This window comes from Rhinatrema bivittatum, chromosome 13, assembly GCF_901001135.1.
Source record: "Rhinatrema bivittatum chromosome 13, aRhiBiv1.1, whole genome shotgun sequence".
Lineage (NCBI taxonomy): Eukaryota > Metazoa > Chordata > Amphibia > Gymnophiona > Rhinatrematidae > Rhinatrema > Rhinatrema bivittatum.
The window spans coordinates 65584280-65590279 of record NC_042627.1 but is presented as its reverse complement, the minus strand read 5'-3'; positions in this window follow the sequence as shown (position 1 = coordinate 65590279).

Genomic DNA, 6000 nt, shown 5'->3' with positions numbered 1-6000 from the left:
ATATAGCTAATACATGGAGAACCAGCTCCCAGGGGAGGCAGGTGGGTTTCATGAGGACTAACATCCTGCTGTTCTCGGAGAACAGCAGTTACAGGTAAGCAACTCTGCTTTCTCCAGGGACAAGCAGGATGGTAGTCCTCACACATGGGTGAATCCCTAGCTATAGGCTGTCCGAGTAGGTCAAAGCAGGAAACCACATAGTGCTGAAAGCACTACCTGTCTCCCTTTTGCTTGTGAGCAGCCAATTCACAAGGAGTCCAGACTGGAGGAGAGTTGGGTTCTACAAAGAAAAACCATATAAATGACCGAGACACAAAACCCTCATGTGTAGCAGGGACACCTAAGGCAGGGGAATGATGCGAGTGTGAGCAGAAGCATACTCCGCATCACAGAAAACATTAGAAGCAGGGTTTTGGATCATTAAACTCAGACAATGATAGTATGTCTGGAATCTCCCGGGTACAGGAAAAGCCTAGAGATGTAAACATGGGAAGGACTCAGATGAAGACCGCACAATGTCTTTCGGTGTCAGATGACAACCAAGAATCTAACTGGCGCTCAAAACAACTCCCCAGAAAGAAACTACGGTCCACTGACATCTGGAGGACAGAATGTCTCTGCAGAAGTGTGCCCATGTTTGGCTAATAGGCAGAAAACCCAAGCATAATCAGTACAACGGCAGGGCCTGGGACAGACCCTACATGCTGAAACACCAGACCTAGCTGACCATGCAGGACAGCGACAAGCGTTTCAGGGAATGAAGGCAACTCCTGAATCAGATGCTAGCCCAAACTCCTAAAAAGGGAGAGAAGTTAGGCTTGAAGCTCACCACACACTGCATCCTGTCAAGGGCAGGACTATCCATCCTGTCTACAGGATAAGTCAAGTGAGCAGGAAGGCACTTTGGGCAACCTATGAAGGGAGAAGAGTTAAAGGCAGTAATGGCCAGAGTCTGGCGAAAATATAGGGAAAATGTGAATCTTTCCCTGAAGATATACACTGAGATATACCAGGAATGCCTTAGCTTTTCCTCCCCTCCCCCCTGACATTCCAATTGGAATCAGAGGAAGCGAGAACACAAGGAGGCAGGCCACTGGACTGCTAGGGTAAGCACACGTTGTTAGGTTGTATATCCAAACTACAAGCAAATAACTCACTGTCGATTCCAAGTAGGGAGTTACCCACCGAGATAGAGCTCTCAGCTTGCTTGGAACTGCTGAAACTGAAAGTGGAGTGTCTCTGGATTTCTTCCACAGGGAAGAAATCCAGAGACACTCCACTAAGAGAGACAGGAAGCCGGGGTGCTGCTAGTGCAAACCCCTGTAGAACAGGATCTTTTCACCAGCCCCGAAACCCTAAGGGTACCAGGGCAGGGCCAGGGCGATCTCGGAACAGATTTGCCAAGCACCTGGCTTAGGTAATAATACCTGATTGCAAATACTTGCCCCAAGAAAGCATGCGGTCCAATAAATGGAACAATCATTGCATGAACCAGGACTCTTCACTTTGCAGACAGGGTTAATCTCTAAAATGGGGAAGTACAGCTTGCAAACTATTGCAACCAAGAGCGGCACCTCTTTTACGGGGTTCCTTGTCCCCCAACTCCCTCAGCCATGGATATGGTGATAGGTTGAAAGATATACTCGTCAGTTAGATGGACTAGAACCCTCCTCACTGAGGTAGGGTCCTGCAGGTGAGAATGATTGGCCATAGTGGTCCATTGAGCTCAGCAGGTGTCAAGGTGACCCCAGGATGGGAGAAACCCTTAAGAGTCACCTGGAAGCTACTCTGGAAAGGCTCCCTCGCAAAATAGACCTAAGAAAAACACTACTGCTCAACCGGCTCTTGGTGTTCATGAGGAACTGAGCAGCCACCAGTCAGAAGTGGTGATATCCCTTCCCCAGGAACGAAGAACGAGGGATGCCCCTTGTAGAGGTGGACAATTGTGTGTCCAGAAGGGAACCCATAAGGGCTACCCTGCAACTCAAGTCTCCCCTTTCTGAAGGGACAGGAAAGGAATGGGAATTGTGGCCTCCAGATCCCTCAAAAAAACCTTTCAACTCTCCAGGTGAGAGTTGCGTTACAGTCAGAGATAGCTGAGGGTCAGAAGCAACCAAATATGCCACTTGTGGCCACCCTCAGATGGGGTAGGCCACCATAGTAATCAATAACGGAGGGACCCCAGCAAAAACGGTCCAATGACCACTGCTGCTGTCCCACCCCAGTCCTGGCCTACAAGAAGATGCACCGATTCCAAAGAATCGAGGTTCCAGTTCAGCAACAAACCAGTCAAAAGACTGTCCTCTTCTGAGGAAGGGGAAGACTCCCATAGAGTTTTGACCAGGAATGCAGCCTTAGGTCACTCCTGTGGCTGCGATGCACAATCTGTTGTGCTTGCTATGAGGGAAACACACATACCCATACAATAGAGGGCACCTGGAAGAATAGTACCCTCTGCTGTCAAAGCACGCTGACCGGTACTCATACAGTGGTATCCCATCCTATGGATGGCAGCACAACTATGAACCTGTTCACTGTGCTTGAGGGTAGAATCCCATGGCACATCAAGGACCGAACAACACTTGTTGAGTCATTGGCTGCATGCTGCCAAAAAGCAATCAGTGTATGTAATGGCGCCTTACTCACCTGTGCTCCTTTGCACATTATGGTGCAGAATAGATGAGGAGCCCGATACCTTAACACAACAATGGTAGAACCCTGGCATGGCTCTGTATTGCACAGTCAAAGAGAATACAACCTTCCAGCGCTCGAGATGCTTGGAGACGACCCTTGCCATAGCAGACCACGCATGCTGCGCTCCACTGTCGCACTAACTCCCAATGGAGTGAATAAGAACAGTGCAATGACGGTGTCCCCAGTACCACTGGGGCTCTGATTATGGCATGGTGGTGGGTGGCGTTCTATGGCCTCGCCCACATGGTACGCCCAGTACCTGATAATGCTCCATGAGGCTGAACACAACCCTTGAAATTGCATTGGGAATGGCTCACTGCTGTTTCCCTCATGGAATGGCAGCAGTGAAGTCCATGGCAACCCATGGTGCTCTGCAGTAGTATCCTGCAGCATCCAACTGCATCCATTGGTGCCCACTCTGGTGACAGCGCCCATGGGTACCATAGCACTCATGTTCATCGATGGATCGCATCAATGGCACCAAACAATGCTGCACACAGGGCTTCAATGGCGCTTGACTGTTGTCTTTGCCAGTTCAACGGTATATGGCACCATCCCTGGCACCTGTGGACATCGACCACCCGGTGGCACCGATAGACCCCCCAGTGCCCAAAGGCATAGACGGACCTGTGGTACCAAGGATGCCAAGGGCGCCTGCAGATAGAAGCTCTGCAGCCCCAACATGCCTCATTGGTGCCCAACAGAACCAATGACTGCCAGTGCCATCAACAGCTCCCCTCGGCTCACCTATATGTCAGAGCACTGATGCTGTGAATTCGATGGTGTCCCTCGCCAGCAGCTATGACTAATAGCCTCAGCAGCAACCCTAGCCCTCATTAGCACCGATGGTGCACGAAGCCAGGTGGAGCATCCAATGCCCTCTGATCCCAGTGGCTCAGGGCCCACAAGATCATCAACATCCATGGTGCCCAACAGCCATAGGCCAGTCTTGGGACAGCCTGTTGCCCCTTGGTGCCCCACCTGGACACCACAAAGGAGCCTCGAGGGTATCGGACCATTGTGCCTGGATGCCTCGGTGCTCCAGGGTGCCTTGAGTAGATGGTGACTCTGGTGCTCAACATTACCAAGTTCGCTGAAACCACTGTCTCCTGAGGGCTTCAGTGTCACCCGAAGGCTCTCAGAAGCCCCAGTAGTCGATGGCCTCGAGGGTGACCAGGGCACTCATGGTGATCCTAATGCCTCATCAATGGTGCTCGACATTGTCGAGTGACAATGAATGACATTGAGGGCAGCCATGCACGCACCTCTATAGCATCGACAGCGGCTCTGATGGGGACCATATTGCTTGATGGCAGTCCTAGTCCAACTAGAGAGGTTGGTGCCACTACTCTGCTACACCAAGGCCCTCGATGATGCTAAGGTAGGTGCCATTTCTCTGGTGCATCGAGACTCTATGGCGCCCACAGATGCCTATGGTACAGAAGGCCCAGCCAGCGTGGTCAAAGCGTGCATGGCACTTGCTGGCGCATGTAGTCCTTATGGTATCTAGGGCGGTCATGACCTCAATGGCAATCCTAGTCCCCGACATGGTTCTGACATTGTGTCAGATCATCAGTGCACTGATCACAGATGTGCACAGACAACCGATACTGGACAAGGCACCGAAGGTGCAGTGGCAAGTTGCTTGCCCAGGCTCCTGCTCACCCTCACATGAAGACTGCACTGCCATCACAGGCAAGCAGGAGGGGAGGCTATGACTTCCAGGCTCCTCGAAGTGGAGACTTGTTGCTTTGAATATGGGGAGAATGAGCTCTTCCCCCCCCCCCCCCCCCCCCAGGAACAGTGTGGTCCTCGATCTCTTCACTGTCCGAACCTCCATTGATGCCGATCGATCGGTAAAATGACATAGAACTGCTGCCCAGGTGCTCAGACGAGGCACCAGGCTCAGCGGCCTACAGGGATCACCCACGGACTGCATTGTCAGTCTTGCCAGCACCTGACAAAGGTACAAAAACAGACAGAAGGAGAGGACACAGATACTAAACTGCAGCATTTTGGGGGTTTTTTTTTTTAATAAGGGAAAAAATAGACTGCGGTCACTAAGGCCTGCCATGCGGGAAAAGAAAAAACTATTGTAAGGGAAAGGAAAGAAAAACAGCTGCAGTTCTAGAAAAAAAATCAATTTCAAGAACTGTGAGGAGAGCACAAAGCTGAATACCGCGACTACACAGCTCCGCCGAAAGAGACCGAGAGACTCTGCCTAGAGCAGGGTGATAACTACAGCTGCACATGCTCAGTAGGGCATGTTTGAACGCTCTAGAACCTTTGAGATCAAAGTTCCGTGCCGGGCTCCATCCGATGATGTCACCCATGTGTGAGGACGGACAGCCTGCTGTCCTCGGGAAATTGGTACCCACTAAAATCCAAAATAGTGCACAGTAAAATTTGGAAATTAAAATAAGTATGCACATTTCACACACCCTATATGTTTCTTTAGGAGCCTGGCACAACTATGGATCTGTACGTCCATCCAGGTCAATTTACCAGTATGTACTTGTTACTCAGTCAGCACTCAGTTCTGCTTTTCCAAATATTCTTTTGGCAGGGGCTCTCTCTCCAGTTTTGGTCCAATTACTGGCCCAAATCATTGTGCCTTAGAGCATTCAGCTTCCTTACAGGCCGATACAGTAAAGTTCGCGGGAGAGCGCCTGCTCTCCTGGCGCGCGCACAGGCCAGTATCCTGTGTGCGCGATTCGGTAAACTAAAATATTTAAATTAGGGCCGGCGGTCGTGAACGTCGCTTCCTAAGTGTTTGGGATTTCTATATTCAATCACTTTCTCACCGGGTTCGTAGTCATGTATTGAATGGAGTAGCCACACAGGGTTTGAGTTCCTCGTGATTAAACTGGACCTAGTGAACAGATAATGGACCAAGGAACTGGGGGGGGGGGGGGGGGGGGGGAGTATGGCGTTTGGACGCTGGTGCCCTAGAGAATAATGGTTGATTATCCGACGGGTCCCATCTCTCGTGGGCAGATGATTGCACACATTGTATAAGTGGGCACCAATGTATGACAATTGCTGTAAACCATTACCTTGCCTTATTTGTTAAACTTAATAAAAACCGTTTGACATTAAATTAGGCCCGGCGGTAAAAAGAGGCGCTAGGGACACTAGCGCGTCCCTAGCTCCTCTTTTTGTACAGAAGCGGCGGCTGTCAGCAGGTTTGACAGCCGATGCTCAATTTTGCCGGCATCTGTTCTTGAGCCTGCTGACAGCCACGGGTTCAGAAACCGGACCCCGACAAAATTGAGCGTCCAGTTTTCAACCCGCTGGCTGATTTTA